Source organism: Ambystoma mexicanum, chromosome 5p, assembly GCF_040938575.1.
Source record: "Ambystoma mexicanum isolate Mex_15411 chromosome 5p, UKY_AmexF1_1, whole genome shotgun sequence".
Classification (NCBI taxonomy): domain Eukaryota; kingdom Metazoa; phylum Chordata; class Amphibia; order Caudata; family Ambystomatidae; genus Ambystoma; species Ambystoma mexicanum.
The window spans coordinates 743,301,524-743,318,517 of record NC_090930.1 but is presented as its reverse complement, the minus strand read 5'-3'; the positions used below and the strand labels follow the sequence as shown (position 1 = coordinate 743,318,517).

Here is a 16,994-nt window from a genome sequence, read left to right as displayed (position 1 = left end):
CATCTTCAAGTAAAAAGAGAATCCATTGGGTCACAGATTGAGCATGTTTCTTAACATTGAGTTAAGTTTGAAAATTTCAAATCTTTTATGTATGTTTCCGATGCAGATCTGCTCATCGACTCAGAATGACCTCACTGTTCATACATTTAAAAAAAATGCATAAAGGTTAAGGTGCTAGGCACACAAGTGGATTTTTATGAAAAGTTATGCCAGAGAGTGAGAGCGAAAATGAATACCCTACACCACTAACCTTATGAATATTACTATCTTTGGCCTATAATTTAAGACAACAAGGAGACAAAGTGTGTTAGAGCAAGACAGAGGTTCCACCGAGACTTGAACTCGGATCGCTGGATTCAAAGTCCAAAGTGCTAACCATTACACCATGGAACCCTTGTTGAGCAGAGCTTCATAAGGGCAATGAGAATATAGGGCACAGTCAAGATTTTTACTGAACTATAGTAACCGTTTACTGATATTATATCGAAGCAGCACTGTTGCTGTTGGATGCTGTGCAATCGCAAAGTATTGGCTTCATGTCCCATTTGGATCAAATTCTTCCTCTGGAGTCTAATGATATAGGAATATTACATATTTTCTCTGATGTGCTCTGTTTTTCCAGAATGAAGTGCATCATGCTACTGAATATGTGGGTTCCATGGAGTAATGGTTAGCACTCTGGACTCTGAATCCAGCGATCCGAGTTCAAGTCCTGGTGGGACCTTGGGGCTGCTTCTCTTTTAGAGTTTCCTTTCATTTGCAGATAGATATAACAGCAATAGCTTTGCTTTACAGCCCACTTTGATGGCAGTCTTCTTTGACCAAAGAATATTAATAGTTTCTGGGGATGACTCTCTTTTGCCACAAAGAAACTGCCCACTCTCATATCTCCAAAGCTCCAAGGTATAATGGCTATTAAACTGGCTTTTGATCTCAGCGATTTGCATTGAAAGCCCAGGAGGCCCCTAAAATCAGTTGAATTGTTTCCTGATAATTTAGAGTTTATTTCTTCTTTCGAGAAAGGTGTGATCCAAATAAAGTAAGTACATTTAAACAAGGGCACTTGATCAGTAAATGCACTACTTTCTAGAACTCATAACTCTTGTAAGTTATAAAAAGTTTGCTCTCCATACAGTTTGTCAACTCAAAGAATTACATTTTTGTACACATTTAATAAGACCATCAAATTGCTTGAAACATAGGAATGATTGTGAAAGTGAATATGATTCACCAAAATAATTGTATAACATTTTTTAATGTTAATAAAATAGGGCTTTTTCGAATCTTTTCACATCAATGTTGTTTCTGCATGTTCCAGTGAACAGAGAATCTACTGCACATAGTGTGTACATTTTTCTTTTCATAGAGTTAAGGTTGGACATTATTCATCTGTGGAAAATGTTTCTGAGAGATATCTGGGTGCCCACTCTGATTGACCTTAGGGATTGTACATTAACGATATGTAGTTGCATCACTGTATTGGTATCAGGCACCAAAGTGCATTTAAATGTAATGTCGTGCAGAGAGAGAGAGAGTGTGAAAACGGCTACCTGAGTCGACTGAACTTCTGAATATTAACTCTGTTGAATTGTAATTTGAGAAATTAGAAAATGGAGTGTAAGAGCAAGATAACGGTTCCACCGAGACTTGAACTCGGATCGTTGGATTTAAAGTCCAAAGTGCTAACCATTACACCATGGAACCCTTGCAAGATGAACCTGAGAGCGTTGAATCAGAAATGGCAATATAGAGCACATTTACAATTTTTACAGATTCATAGTCCCAATTGACTGATATCATACAATCACAGCGATGTTGTCGATTGACGTTGTGCTATAGCAATCTCTGTGCTTTATAGAGCATGTAGATCAAATTCTTCCTCTTGAGGCATATGATTAAGCAATATTAAATATTGTTTCTGACTGCCTCTGTTTTGGCATAATGAAGTTCAGCATTTGCGGAAGTATTTAGGTTCCATGGTCTAATGGTTAGTAGGCTGGACTCTGAATTTAGTAATCTGACATGTTATAGCTATATTTTGTTTTCCTTTGGGTGTATTGTCATTTTATGCACATAGATTTCCTAGCAGTGGCTGTGATGAATAGTTCAATTTGATAGCAGCTTCCTTTTGAGAATTTGAAAAAAAAAGAATTAAATAGTCTCTCTGGATGACTCTGCTTTGATTTCTATGTGCACATCCCTTTTGCGTTTCAGAGGGATTGACCAACATACACAACAGTGCTTGGAAGACCTCTTCCTCCCTCATGGCATGTAAAGCTAACCTCTCTCCTACCTTGTGTTTTTTTACTTTTTAACTTCCCCTTCCGAGTCATGATCATGTAACTGAATGTACATTTTTAGATTTTAACTGCAGTAGTTGCTTGTTTTTCATTTTTATTTTTTGTGTACGCATACATCCCTTTTTGTGGGGAGGGGGGAGTGATGTCTGTTTACTTATATTAGCTAATATAGGTCATTTTATGTCCGCTTACAATATGTGTCAGGATTTTTTATGTCGTTTCCAATCAATGTCTAATATCAAGTGGTTTGCAGCAGTCATACAAAGGCACGTAACACCCCCAAAACACCTACATAAGTTAGAAATACTCCGGAAGAGTACTCAGTTTATGAAAAGGCGGTGAATCCCAAATAGAACTGTAAATGTAAGCTAGCAAGCAGACCGGGCACCCCTGTTTGGAACTATGACCTGTGTGTTGTCCTCTATTAACAGAACAATGTAACTGCAGCCCATGTCACATAAAATAGAAAGTAGAGATTATGCAAATTAACTCCCAGAAGAGCCTGGTGTCACCCCAAAAGGTGTCATGCTTTTCACACCAAGAAACATCCACACATAGATCCCTGCAAACCTCAAAAACATACAGGAAACCCTGTCCAGCGCTTTGCTCCCAGAGGAGATAAGGTTGAAAAACCACCCTATGTTAAAAGTGTCCATAATCCATGCCAGCTGCCCTGTCTATAGGACTTGGCCGTTCGTGGCCGATCGGGGCCTAGGGGCATGAGTGGAAGGGTTTAACCTGCCTGGGTTCTTGGGCATGGTTTCATCATGCCTCAGTTTACAATGGCACTCTGCCACTTTGTCAGGCTTTAAAGAAACCTGACTCCTGCAGAGCAAAAGCTCTGATTATTTCCTTACATGTTTTGTACACAAGAATGCGGATGGTGCTCTGAGCCTCCTATGGTGGTTATTAAGCATGGTATACATACCATAGCATGTAACTGTGCCTACAAATGGAACATTTTGTTCATTTATTAGGGAGTTGTGGAAATGGCAAAATCAAATTGCCATTACTGACACAGACCAGCTGCTGCTGTCCGGACATTTCGTCGAAAGACATTTCGTCGAAAGACATTTGGTCGACGTAATTTGGTCGAAAGCCAAATGGTCGTTTTTTAATTTATTTATATATATATTTTTTAGGTTGTAGTTTAGGGAAAAAAAGGGGTTTTTAGAAAAAAAGGGGGTTGGGGGGCCCCCCCCAAACCCCCCCAAACCCCCCCCAACAAAAAAAATGTGAAAATAAAAAACAAAAGCAATTCGACCATTTGGTTTTCGACCAAATGGTTTCGACCAATTGTCCTGTCGACAAATTTTTTTCGACGAAATGTCTGGCAACCCAGCTGCCGACTGTTGCTATTGACAGGAGTTCCAGGTGTATAAACTGAGGAGATCACCAGTTCAATTACCTGTGAACGCATTTTGAAGCTCATTCACAACCAGTTCATGCCCGTTCTCTCCATTTTGGCTTTCTGGCTGGCCGAGGGGCCCTTCAGTAATGTTCTTTGTTAACCATTACACCATGGGCCCCTTGCTGGTGCAACCTGACAGAGTTGTAACAGAAATGAGAATCGAGATCTCATGCATCATTTTAACAAACTCATATTCCTAGCCCACGGATATTATGCAAATGTGGAACTGTTTAGTTGGTTGTTGCGCAATAGCAAACTCTTTGCTTTACAGCTCATTTGGATAGGATTCTTCCTCTGGAGGCATAAGATAAAAGAATATTGCATACATTCTCTAAAAGGCTCTTTTTTTGCTGCAATGACGTTCATCATGTCATTAAGTATGGAGGTTCCATGGTGTAATGGTTAGCACTCTGGACTCTGACTCCAGCGATCCATGTTCAAATCTCGGTGGGACCTTGGGAATTACTGTGTTTGTTTTCCTCTCAGTGTCTTGTTTTAATAGCAATGACGCTGCTGTGTTGCCCACTTTCATAGCATTATTCCCTGGGTGCATTTGAAAAAAGAAAGATTTTCCATGGATGACGCTCTTTAGCCACAATGAAACCCACCACTTTCTGTGGTGTGAAAGACCCATGGTGTAATGGTAGCACCATGGATGTTGAATCCAATAATTTGCATTCAAATCTCTGTAAGAGTTTACCATCAGTCGAACCTTTCCCTTATCGTTTATTGTGGATGTCTTCTTTGAAGAAAGGTATGATCCAACTAAAGTAAGTACATTCACGAATGGGCCCTTGGTCGGTACAAACAGTATTTATACACCTCAGGCCTTTTGTGAATTAAGAAAAGTGTGTTCTTCGTTCTATTTTTCATCTCAAACTGATACCTTCATTTTACAAACATGTAAAGACTGTTAAGACGCTTGATTAATATCATTGATTCTGAATGTGGTCGCTTTTCATAGGATTAACCCTTTAACAATTTTGAAAGAGAATGGCGATACAATAGAGCTGCTTTTCCCAAAATGGTATTATTAATGTTGTTGCTGCATCTTCAAGTAAAAAGAGAATCCATTGGGTCACAGATTGAGCATGTTTCTTAACATTGAGTTAAGTTTGAAAATTTCAAATCTTTTATGTATGTTTCCGATGCAGATCTGCTCATCGACTCAGAATGACCTCACTGTTCATACATTTAAAAAAAATGCATAAAGGTTAAGGTGCTAGGCACACAAGTGGATTTTTATGAAAAGTTATGCCAGAGAGTGAGAGCGAAAATGAATACCCTACACCACTAACCTTATGAATATTACTATCTTTGGCCTATAATTTAAGACAACAAGGAGACAAAGTGTGTTAGAGCAAGACAGAGGTTCCACCGAGACTTGAACTCGGATCGCTGGATTCAAAGTCCAAAGTGCTAACCATTACACCATGGAACCCTTGTTGAGCAGAGCTTCATAAGGGCAATGAGAATATAGGGCACAGTCAAGATTTTTACTGAACTATAGTAACCGTTTACTGATATTATATCGAAGCAGCACTGTTGCTGTTGGATGCTGTGCAATCGCAAAGTATTGGCTTCATGTCCCATTTGGATCAAATTCTTCCTCTGGAGTCTAATGATATAGGAATATTACATATTTTCTCTGATGTGCTCTGTTTTTCCAGAATGAAGTGCATCATGCTACTGAATATGTGGGTTCCATGGAGTAATGGTTAGCACTCTGGACTCTGAATCCAGCGATCCGAGTTCAAGTCTCGGTGGGACCTTGGGGCTGCTTCTCTTTTAGAGTTTCCTTTCATTTGCAGATAGATATAACAGCAATAGCTTTGCTTTACAGCCCACTTTGATGGCAGTCTTCTTTGACCAAAGAATATTAATAGTTTCTGGGGATGACTCTCTTTTGCCACAAAGAAACTGCCCACTCTCATATCTCCAAAGCTCCAAGGTATAATGGCTATTAAACTGGCTTTTGATCTCAGCGATTTGCATTGAAAGCCCAGGAGGCCCCTAAAATCAGTTGAATTGTTTCCTGATAATTTAGAGTTTATTTCTTCTTTCGAGAAAGGTGTGATCCAAATAAAGTAAGTACATTTAAACAAGGGCACTTGATCAGTAAATGCACTACTTTCTAGAACTCATAACTCTTGTAAGTTATAAAAAGTTTGCTCTCCATACAGTTTGTCAACTCAAAGAATTACATTTTTGTACACATTTAATAAGACCATCAAATTGCTTGAAACATAGGAATGATTGTGAAAGTGAATATGATTCACCAAAATAATTGTATAACATTTTTTAATGTTAATAAAATAGGGCTTTTTCGAATCTTTTCACATCAATGTTGTTTCTGCATGTTCCAGTGAACAGAGAATCTACTGCACATAGTGTGTACATTTTTCTTTTCATAGAGTTAAGGTTGGACATTATTCATCTGTGGAAAATGTTTCTGAGAGATATCTGGGTGCCCACTCTGATTGACCTTAGGGATTGTACATTAACGATATGTAGTTGCATCACTGTATTGGTATCAGGCACCAAAGTGCATTTAAATGTAATGTCGTGCAGAGAGAGAGAGAGTGTGAAAACGGCTACCTGAGTCGACTGAACTTCTGAATATTAACTCTGTTGAATTGTAATTTGAGAAATTAGAAAATGGAGTGTAAGAGCAAGATAACGGTTCCACCGAGACTTGAACTCGGATCGTTGGATTTAAAGTCCAAAGTGCTAACCATTACACCATGGAACCCTTGCAAGATGAACCTGAGAGCGTTGAATCAGAAATGGCAATATAGAGCACATTTACAATTTTTACAGATTCATAGTCCCAATTGACTGATATCATACAATCACAGCGATGTTGTCGATTGACGTTGTGCTATAGCAATCTCTGTGCTTTATAGAGCATGTAGATCAAATTCTTCCTCTTGAGGCATATGATTAAGCAATATTAAATATTGTTTCTGACTGCCTCTGTTTTGGCATAATGAAGTTCAGCATTTGCGGAAGTATTTAGGTTCCATGGTCTAATGGTTAGTAGGCTGGACTCTGAATTTAGTAATCTGACATGTTATAGCTATATTTTGTTTTCCTTTGGGTGTATTGTCATTTTATGCACATAGATTTCCTAGCAGTGGCTGTGATGAATAGTTCAATTTGATAGCAGCTTCCTTTTGAGAATTTGAAAAAAAAAGAATTAAATAGTCTCTCTGGATGACTCTGCTTTGATTTCTATGTGCACATCCCTTTTGCGTTTCAGAGGGATTGACCAACATACACAACAGTGCTTGGAAGACCTCTTCCTCCCTCATGGCATGTAAAGCTAACCTCTCTCCTACCTTGTGTTTTTTTACTTTTTAACTTCCCCTTCCGAGTCATGATCATGTAACTGAATGTACATTTTTAGATTTTAACTGCAGTAGTTGCTTGTTTTTCATTTTTATTTTTTGTGTACGCATACATCCCTTTTTGTGGGGAGGGGGGAGTGATGTCTGTTTACTTATATTAGCTAATATAGGTCATTTTATGTCCGCTTACAATATGTGTCAGGATTTTTTATGTCGTTTCCAATCAATGTCTAATATCAAGTGGTTTGCAGCAGTCATACAAAGGCACGTAACACCCCCAAAACACCTACATAAGTTAGAAATACTCCGGAAGAGTACTCAGTTTATGAAAAGGCGGTGAATCCCAAATATAACTGTAAATGTAAGCTAGCAAGCAGACCGGGCACCCCTGTTTGGAACTATGACCTGTGTGTTGCCCTCTATTAACAGAACAATGTAACTGCAGCCCATGTCACATAAAATAGAAAGTAGAGATTATGCAAATTAACTCCCAGAAGAGCCTGGTGTCACCCCAAAAGGTGTCATGCTTTTCACACCAAGAAACATCCACACATAGATCCCTGCAAACCTCAAAAACGTACAGGAAACCCTGTCCAGCGCTTTGCTCCCAGAGGAGATAAGGTTGAAAAACCACCCTATGTTAAAAGTGTCCATAATCCATGCCAGCTGCCCTGTCTATAGGACTTGGCCGTTCGTGGCCGATCGGGGCCTAGGGGCATGAGTGGAAGGGTTTAACCTGCCTGGGTTCTTGGGCATGGTTTCATCATGCCTCAGTTTACAATGGCACTCTGCCACTTTGTCAGGCTTTAAAGAAACCTGACTCCTGCAGAGCAAAAGCTCTGATTATTTCCTTACATGTTTTGTACACAAGAATGCGGATGGTGCTCTGAGCCTCCTATGGTGGTTATTAAGCATGGTATACATACCATAGCATGTAACTGTGCCTACAAATGGAACATTTTGTTCATTTATTAGGGAGTTGTGGAAATGGCAAAATCAAATTGCCATTACTGACACAGACCAGCTGCCGCTGTCCGGACATTTCGTCGAAAGACATTTCGTCGAAAGACATTTGGTCGACGTAATTTGGTCGAAAGCCAAATGGTCGTTTTTTAATTTATTTATATATATATTTTTTAGGTTGTAGTTTAGGGAAAAAAAGGGGTTTTTAGAAAAAAAGGGGGTTGGGGGGCCCCCCCCAAACCCCCCCAAACCCCCCCCAACAAAAAAAATGTGAAAATAAAAAACAAAAGCAATTCGACCATTTGGTTTTCGACCAAATGGTTTCGACCAATTGTCCTGTCGACAAATTTTTTTCGACGAAATGTCTGGCAACCCAGCTGCCGACTGTTGCTATTGACAGGAGTTCCAGGTGTATAAACTGAGGAGATCACCAGTTCAATTACCTGTGAACGCATTTTGAAGCTCATTCACAACCAGTTCATGCCCGTTCTCTCCATTTTGGCTTTCTGGCTGGCCGAGGGGCCCTTCAGTAATGTTCTTTGTTAACCATTACACCATGGGCCCCTTGCTGGTGCAACCTGACAGAGTTGTAACAGAAATGAGAATCGAGATCTCATGCATCATTTTAACAAACTCATATTCCTAGCCCACGGATATTATGCAAATGTGGAACTGTTTAGTTGGTTGTTGCGCAATAGCAAACTCTTTGCTTTACAGCTCATTTGGATAGGATTGTTCCTCTGGAGGCATAAGATAAAAGAATATTGCATACATTCTCTAAAAGGCTCTTTTTTTGCTGCAATGACGTTCATCATGTCACTAAGTATGTAGGTTCCATGGTGTAATGGTTAGCACTCTGGACTCTGAATCCAGCGATCCGAGTTCAAATCTCGGTGGGACCTTGGGAATTACTGTGTTTGTTTTCCTCTCAGTGTCTTGTTTTAATAGCAATGACGCTGCTGTGTCGCCCACTTTCATAGCATTATTCCCTGGGTGCATTTGAAAAAAGAAAGATTTTCCATGGATGACGCTCTTTAGCCACAATGAAACCCACCACTTTCTGTGGTGTGAAAGACCCATGGTGTAATGGTAGCACCATGGATGTTGAATCCAATAATTTGCATTCAAATCTCTGTAAGAGTTTAGCATCAGTCGAACCTTTCCCTTATCGTTTATTGTGGATGTCTTCTTTGAAGAAAGGTATGATCCAACTAAAGTAAGTACATTCACGAATGGGCCCTTGGTCGGTACAAACAGTATTTATACACCTCAGGCCTTTTGTGAATTAAGAAAAGTGTGTTCTTCGTTCTATTTTTCATCTCAAACTGATACCTTCATTTTACAAACATGTAAAGACTGTTAAGACGCTTGATTAATATCATTGATTCTGAATGTGGTCGCTTTTCATAGGATTAACCCTTTAACAATTTTGAAAGAGAATGGCGATACAATAGAGCTGCTTTTCCCAAAATGGTATTATTAATGTTGTTGCTGCATCTTCAAGTAAAAAGAGAATCCATTGGGTCACAGATTGAGCATGTTTCTTAACATTGAGTTAAGTTTGAAAATTTCAAATCTTTTATGTATGTTTCCGATGCAGATCTGCCCATCGACTCAGAATGACCTCACTGTTCATACATTTAAAAAAAATGCATAAAGGTTAAGGTGCTAGGCACAAAAGTGGATTTTTATGAAAAGTTATGCCAGAGAGTGAGAGCGAAAATGAATACCCTACACCACTAACCTTATGAATATTACTATCTTTGGCCTATAATTTAAGACAACAAGGAGACAAAGTGTGTTAGAGCAAGACAGAGGTTCCACCGAGACTTGAACTCGGATCGCTGGATTCAAAGTCCAAAGTGCTAACCATTACACCATGGAACCCTTGTTGAGCAGAGCTTCATAAGGGCAATGAGAATATAGGGCACAGTCAAGATTTTTACTGAACTATAGTAACCGTTTACTGATATTATATCGAAGCAGCACTGTTGCTGTTGGATGCTGTGCAATCGCAAAGTATTGGCTTCATGTCCCATTTGGATCAAATTCTTCCTCTGGAGTCTAATGATATAGGAATATTACATATTTTCTCTGATGTGCTCTGTTTTTCCAGAATGAAGTGCATCATGCTACTGAATATGTGGGTTCCATGGAGTAATGGTTAGCACTCTGGACTCTGAATCCAGCGATCCGAGTTCAAGTCTCGGTGGGACCTTGGGGCTGCTTCTCTTTTAGAGTTGCCTTTCATTTGCGGATAGATATAACAGCAATAGCTTTGCTTTACAGCCCACTTTGATGGCAGTCTTCTTTGACCAAAGAATATTAATAGTTTCTGGGGATGACTCTCTTTTGCCACAAAGAAACTGCCCACTCTCATATCTCGAAAGCTCCAAGGTATAATGGCTATTAAACTGGCTTTTGATCTCAGCGATTTGCATTGAAAGCCCAGGAGGCCCCTAAAATCAGTTGAATTGTTTCCTGATAATTTAGAGTTTATTTCTTCTTTCGAGAAAGGTGTGATCCAAATAAAGTAAGTACATTTAAACAAGGGCACTTGATCAGTAAATGCACTACTTTCTAGAACTCATAACTCTTGTAAGTTATAAAAAGTTTACTCTCCATACAGTTTGTCAACTCAAAGAATTACATTTTTTACACATTTAATAAGACCATCAAATTGCTTGAAACATAGGAATGATTGTGAAAGTGAATATGATTCACCAAAATAATTGTATAACATTTTTTAATGTTAATAAAATAGGGCTTTTTCCAATCTTTTCACATCAATGTTGTTTCTGCATGTTCCAGTGAGCAGAGAATCTACTGCACATAGTGTGTACATTTTTCTTTTCATAGAGTTAAGGTTGGACATTATTCATCTGTGGAAAATGTTTCTGAGAGATATCTGGGTGCCCACTCTGATTGACCTTAGGGATTGTACATTAACGATATGTAGTTGCATCACTGTATTGGTATCAGGCACCAAAGTGCATTTAAATGTAATGTCGTGCAGAGAGAGAGAGAGTGTGAAAACGGCTACCTGAGTCGACTGAACTTCTGAATATTAACTCTGTTGAATTGTAATTTGAGAAATTAGAAAATGGAGTGTAAGAGCAAGATAACGGTTCCACCGAGACTTGAACTCGGATCGTTGGATTCAAAGTCCAAAGTGCTAACCATTACACCATGGAACCCTTGCAAGATGCACCTGAGAGCGTTGAATCAGAAATGTCAATATAGAGCACATTTACAATTTTTACAGATTCATAGTCCCAATTGACTGATATCATACAAACACAGCGATGTTGTCGATTGACGTTGTGCTATAGCAATCTCTGTGCTTTATAGAGCATGTAGATCAAATTCTTCCTCTTGAGGCATATGATTAAGCAATATTAAATATTGTTTCTGACTGCCTCTGTTTTGGCATAATGAAGTTCAGCATTTGCGGAAGTATTTAGGTTCCATGGTCTAATGGTTAGTAGGCTGGACTCTGAATTTAGTAATCTGACATGTTATAGCTATATTTTGTTTTCCTTTGGGTGTATTGTCATTTTATGCACATAGATTTCCTAGCAGTGGCTGTGATGAATAGTTCAATTTGATAGCAGCTTCCTTTTGAGAATTTGAAAAAAAAAGTATTAAATAGTCTCTCTGGATGACTCTGCTTTGATTTCTATGTGCACATCCCTTTTGCGTTTCAGAGGGATTGACCAACATACACAACAGTGCTTGGAAGACCTCTTCCTCCCTCATGGCATGTAAAGCTAACCTCTCTCCTACCTTGTGTTGTTTTACTTTTTAACTTCCCCTTCCGAGTCATGATCATGTAACTGAATTTACATTTTTAGATTTTAACTGCAGTAGTTGCTGGTTTTTCATTTTTATTTTTTGTGTACGCATACATCCCTTTTTGTGGGGAGGGGGGAGTGATGTCTGTTTACTTATATTAGCTAATATAGGTCATTTTATGTCCGCTTACAATATGTGTCAGGATTTTTTATGTCGTTTCCAATCAATGTCTAATATCAAGTGGTTTGCAGCAGTCATACAAAGGCACGTAACACCCCCAAAACACCTACATAAGTTAGAAATACTCCGGAAGAGTACTCAGTTTATGAAAAGGCGGTGAATCCCAAATAGAACTGTAAATGTAAGCTAGCAAGCAGACCGTGCACCCCTGTTTGGAACTATGACCTGTGTGTTGCCCTCTATTAACAGAACCATGTAACTGCAGCCCATGTCACATAAAATAGAAAGTAGAGCTTATGCAAATTAACTCCCAGAAGAGCCTGGTGTCACCCCAAAAGGTCTCATGCTTTTCACACCAAGAAACATCCACACATAGATCCCTGCGAACCTCAAAAACGTACAGGAAACCCTGTCCAGCGCTTTGCTCCCAGAGGAGATAAGGTTGAAAAACCACCCTATGTTAAAAGTGTCCATAATCCATTCCAGCTGCCCTGTCTATAGAACCTGGCCGTTCGGGGCCTAGGGGCATGTGTGGAAGGGTTTAACCTGCCTAGGTTCTTGGGCATGGTTTCATTATGCCTCAGTTTACAATGGCACTCTGCCACTTTGTCAGGCTTTAAAGAAGCCTGACTCCTGCAGAGCAAAAGATCTGATTATTTCCTTACATGTTTTGTACGTAAGAATGCGGATGGTGCTCTGAGCCTCCTATGGTGGTTATTAAGCATGGTATACATACCATAGCATGTAACTGTGCCTACAAATGGAACATTTTGTTCATTTATTAGGGAGTTGTGAAAATGGCAAAATCAAATTGCCATTACTGACACAGACCAGCTGCCGCTGTCCGGACATTTCGTGGAAAGACATTTCGTCGAAAGACATTTGGTCGACGTAATTTGGTCGAAAGCCAAATGGTCGATTTTTTAATTTATTTATATATATATATTTTAGGTTGTAGTTTAGGGAAAAAAAGGGTTTTTTAGAAAAATAGGGGGTTGGGGGGACCCCCCCAAGCCCCCCCCCAAAAAAAATGTGAAAATAAAAAATAAAAGCAATTCGACCATTTGGTTTTCGACCAAATGGTTTCGACCAATTGTCCTGTCGACAAATTTTTTTCGACGAAATGTCTGGCAACCCAGCTGCCGACTGTTGCTATTGACAGGAGTTCCAGGTGTATAAACTGAGGAGATCACCAGTTCAATTACCTGTGAACGCATTTTGAAGCTCATTCACAACCAGTTCATGCCCGTTCTCTCCATTTTGGCTTTCTGGCTGGCCGAGGGGCCCTTCAGTAATGTTCTTTGCTAACCATTACACCATGGGCCCCTTGCTGGTGCAACCTGACAGAGTTGTAACAGAAATGAGAATCGAGATCTCATGCATCATTTTAACAAACTCATATTCCTAGCCCACGGATATTATGCAAATGTGGAACTGTTTAGTTGGTTGTTGCGCAATAGCAAACTCTTTGCTTTACAGCTCATTTGGATAGGATTCTTCCTCTGGAGGCATAAGATAAAAGAATATTGCATACATTCTCTAAAAGGCTCTTTTTTTGCTGCAATGACGTTCATCATGTCATTAAGTATGTAGGTTCCATGGTGTAATGGTTAGCACCCTGGACTCTGAATCCAGCGATCCATGTTCAAATCTCGGTGGGACCTTGGGAATTACTGTGTTTGTTTTCCTCTCAGTGTCTTGTTTTAATAGCAATGACGCTGCTGTGTTGCCCACTTTCATAGCATTATTCCCTGGGTGCATTTGAAAAAAGAAAGATTTTCCATGGATGACGCTCTTTAGCCACAATGAAACCCACCACTTTCTGTGGTGTGAAAGACCCATGGTGTAATGGTAGCACCATGGATGTTGAATCCAATAATTTGCATTCAAATCTCTGTAAGAGTTTACCATCAGTCGAACCTTTCCCTTATCGTTTATTGTGGATGTCTTCTTTGAAGAAAGGTATGATCCAACTAAAGTAAGTACATTCACGAATGGGCCCTTGGTCGGTACAAACAGTATTTATACACCTCAGGCCTTTTGTGAATTAAGAAAAGTGTGTTCTTCGTTCTATTTTTCATCTCAAACTGATACCTTCATTTTACAAACATGTAAAGACTGTTAAGACGCTTGATTAATATCATTGATTCTGAATGTGGTCGCTTTTCATAGGATTAACCCTTTAACAATTTTGAAAGAGAATGGCGATACAATAGAGCTGCTTTTCCCAAAATGGTATTATTAATGTTGTTGCTGCATCTTCAAGTAAAAAGAGAATCCATTGGGTCACAGATTGAGCATGTTTCTTAACATTGAGTTAAGTTTGAAAATTTCAAATCTTTTATGTATGTTTCCGATGCAGATCTGCCCATCGACTCAGAATGACCTCACTGTTCATTCATTTAAAAAAAATGCATAAAGGTTAAGGTGCTAGGCACAAAAGTGGATTTTTATGAAAAGTTATGCCAGAGAGTGAGAGCGAAAATGAATACCCTACACCACTAACCTTATGAATATTACTATCTTTGGCCTATAATTTAAGACAACAAGGAGACAAAGTGTGTTAGAGCAAGACAGAGGTTCCACCGAGACTTGAACTCGGATCGCTGGATTCAAAGTCCAAAGTGCTAACCATTACACCATGGAACCCTTGTTGAGCAGAGCTTCATAAGGGCAATGAGAATATAGGGCACAGTCAAGATTTTTACTGAACTATAGTAACCGTTTACTGATATTATATCGAAGCAGCACTGTTGCTGTTGGATGCTGTGCAATCGCAAAGTATTGGCTTCATGTCCCATTTGGATCAAATTCTTCCTCTGGAGTCTAATGATATAGGAATATTACATATTTTCTCTGATGTGCTCTGTTTTTCCAGAATGAAGTGCATCATGCTACTGAATATGTGGGTTCCATGGAGTAATGGTTAGCACTCTGGACTCTGAATCCAGCGATCCGAGTTCAAGTCTCGGTGGGACCTTGGGGCTGCTTCTCTTTTAGAGTTGCCTTTCATTTGCAGATAGATATAACAGCAATAGCTTTGCTTTACAGCCCACTTTGATGGCAGTCTTCTTTGACCAAAGAATATTAATAGTTTCTGGGGATGACTCTCTTTTGCCACAAAGAAACTGCCCACTCTCATATCTCCAAAGCTCCAAGGTATAATGGCTATTAAACTGGCTTTTGATCTCAGCGATTTGCATTGAAAGCCCAGGAGGCCCCTAAAATCAGTTGAATTGTTTCCTGATAATTTAGAGTTTATTTCTTCTTTCGAGAAAGGTGTGATCCAAATAAAGTAAGTACATTTAAACAAGGGCACTTGATCAGTAAATGCACTACTTTCTAGAACTCATAACTCTTGTAAGTTATAAAAAGTTTGCTCTCCATACAGTTTGTCAACTCAAAGAATTACATTTTTTACACATTTAATAAGACCATCAAATTGCTTGAAACATAGGAATGATTGTGAAAGTGAATATGATTCACCAAAATAATTGTATAACATTTTTTAATGTTAATAAAATAGGGCTTTTTCCAATCTTTTCACATCAATGTTGTTTCTGCATGTTCCAGTGAGCAGAGAATCTACTGCACATAGTGTGTACATTTTTCTTTTCATAGAGTTAAGGTTGGACATTATTCATCTGTGGAAAATGTTTCTGAGAGATATCTGGGTGCCCACTCTGATTGACCTTAGGGATTGTACATTAACGATATGTAGTTGCATCACTGTATTGGTATCAGGCACCAAAGTGCATTTAAATGTAATGTCGTGCAGAGAGAGAGAGAGTGTGAAAACGGCTACCTGAGTCGACTGAACTTCTGAATATTAACTCTGTTGAATTGTAATTTGAGAAATTAGAAAATGGAGTGTAAGAGCAAGATAACGGTTCCACCGAGACTTGAACTCGGATCGTTGGATTCAAAGTCCAAAGTGCTAACCATTACACCATGGAACCCTTGCAAGATGCACCTGAGAGCGTTGAATCAGAAATGGCAATATAGAGCACATTTACAATTTTTACAGATTCATAGTCCCAATTGACTGATATCATACAAACACAGCGATGTTGTCGATTGACGTTGTGCTATAGCAATCTCTGTGCTTTATAGAGCATGTAGATCAAATTCTTCCTCTTGAGGCATATGATTAAGCAATATTAAATATTGTTTCTGACTGCCTCTGTTTTGGCATAATGAAGTTCAGCATTTGCGGAAGTATTTAGGTTCCATGGTCTAATGGTTAGTAGGCTGGACTCTGAATTTAGTAATCTGACATGTTATAGCTATATTTTGTTTTCCTTTGGGTGTATTGTCATTTTATGCACATAGATTTCCTAGCAGTGGCTGTGATTAATAGTTCAATTTGATAGCAGCTTCCTTTTGAGAATTTGAAAAAAAAAAGAATTAAATAGTCTCTCTGGATGACTCTGCTTTGATTTCTATGTGCACATCCCTTTTGCGTTTCAGAGGGATTGACCAACATACACAACAGTGCTTGGAAGACCTCTTCCTCCCTCATGGCATGTAAAGCTAACCTCTCTCCTACCTTGTGTTGTTTTACTTTTTAACTTCCCCTTCCGAGTCATGATCATGTAACTGAATTTACATTTTTAGATTTTAACTGCAGTAGTTGCTGGTTTTTCATTTTTATTTTTTGTGTACGCATACATCCCTTTTTGTGGGGAGGGGGGAGTGATGTCTGTTTACTTATATTAGCTAATATAGGTCATTTTATGTCCGCTTACAATATGTGTCAGGATTTTTTATGTCGTTTCCAATCAATGTCTAATATCAAGTGGTTTGCAGCAGTCATACAAAGGCACGTAACACCCCCAAAACACCTACATAAGTTAGAAATACTCCGGAAGAGTACTCAGTTTATGAAAAGGCGGTGAATCCCAAATAGAACTGTAAATGTAAGCTAGCAAGCAGACCGTGCACCCCTGTTTGGAACTATGACCTGTGTGTTGCCCTCTATTAACAGAACCATGT

At 39.0% G+C, this 16,994-nt stretch overlaps 10 non-coding genes across 10 annotated transcripts; 4 read left to right on the top strand and 6 right to left on the bottom strand.

The window, feature by feature from the left end:
- Nucleotides 1-321: 321 nt before the first annotated feature.
- On the bottom strand, nucleotides 322-393 carry TRNAQ-UUG (transfer RNA glutamine (anticodon UUG)). The gene has a single exon. It is a non-coding gene; the product is annotated as a tRNA-Gln (tRNA).
- Nucleotides 394-5,080: 4,687 nt separating this feature from the next.
- Nucleotides 5,081-5,152, bottom strand: TRNAQ-UUG (transfer RNA glutamine (anticodon UUG)). The gene has a single exon. It is a non-coding gene; the product is annotated as a tRNA-Gln (tRNA).
- A 259-nt stretch (nucleotides 5,153-5,411) lies between these two features.
- Nucleotides 5,412-5,483, top strand: TRNAQ-CUG (transfer RNA glutamine (anticodon CUG)). The gene has a single exon. It is a non-coding gene; the product is annotated as a tRNA-Gln (tRNA).
- Nucleotides 5,484-8,854: 3,371 nt separating this feature from the next.
- TRNAQ-CUG (transfer RNA glutamine (anticodon CUG)) lies at nucleotides 8,855-8,926 on the top strand. Its single transcript has one exon. It is a non-coding gene; the product is annotated as a tRNA-Gln (tRNA).
- A 913-nt stretch (nucleotides 8,927-9,839) lies between these two features.
- Nucleotides 9,840-9,911, bottom strand: TRNAQ-UUG (transfer RNA glutamine (anticodon UUG)). The gene has a single exon. It is a non-coding gene; the product is annotated as a tRNA-Gln (tRNA).
- A 259-nt stretch (nucleotides 9,912-10,170) lies between these two features.
- On the top strand, nucleotides 10,171-10,242 carry TRNAQ-CUG (transfer RNA glutamine (anticodon CUG)). The gene has a single exon. It is a non-coding gene; the product is annotated as a tRNA-Gln (tRNA).
- A 907-nt stretch (nucleotides 10,243-11,149) lies between these two features.
- Nucleotides 11,150-11,221, bottom strand: TRNAQ-UUG (transfer RNA glutamine (anticodon UUG)). The gene has a single exon. It is a non-coding gene; the product is annotated as a tRNA-Gln (tRNA).
- Nucleotides 11,222-14,576: 3,355 nt separating this feature from the next.
- TRNAQ-UUG (transfer RNA glutamine (anticodon UUG)) lies at nucleotides 14,577-14,648 on the bottom strand. The gene has a single exon. It is a non-coding gene; the product is annotated as a tRNA-Gln (tRNA).
- A 259-nt stretch (nucleotides 14,649-14,907) lies between these two features.
- On the top strand, nucleotides 14,908-14,979 carry TRNAQ-CUG (transfer RNA glutamine (anticodon CUG)). The gene has a single exon. It is a non-coding gene; the product is annotated as a tRNA-Gln (tRNA).
- A 907-nt stretch (nucleotides 14,980-15,886) lies between these two features.
- On the bottom strand, nucleotides 15,887-15,958 carry TRNAQ-UUG (transfer RNA glutamine (anticodon UUG)). Its single transcript has one exon. It is a non-coding gene; the product is annotated as a tRNA-Gln (tRNA).
- Between the last annotated feature and the right edge of the window lie 1,036 nt (nucleotides 15,959-16,994).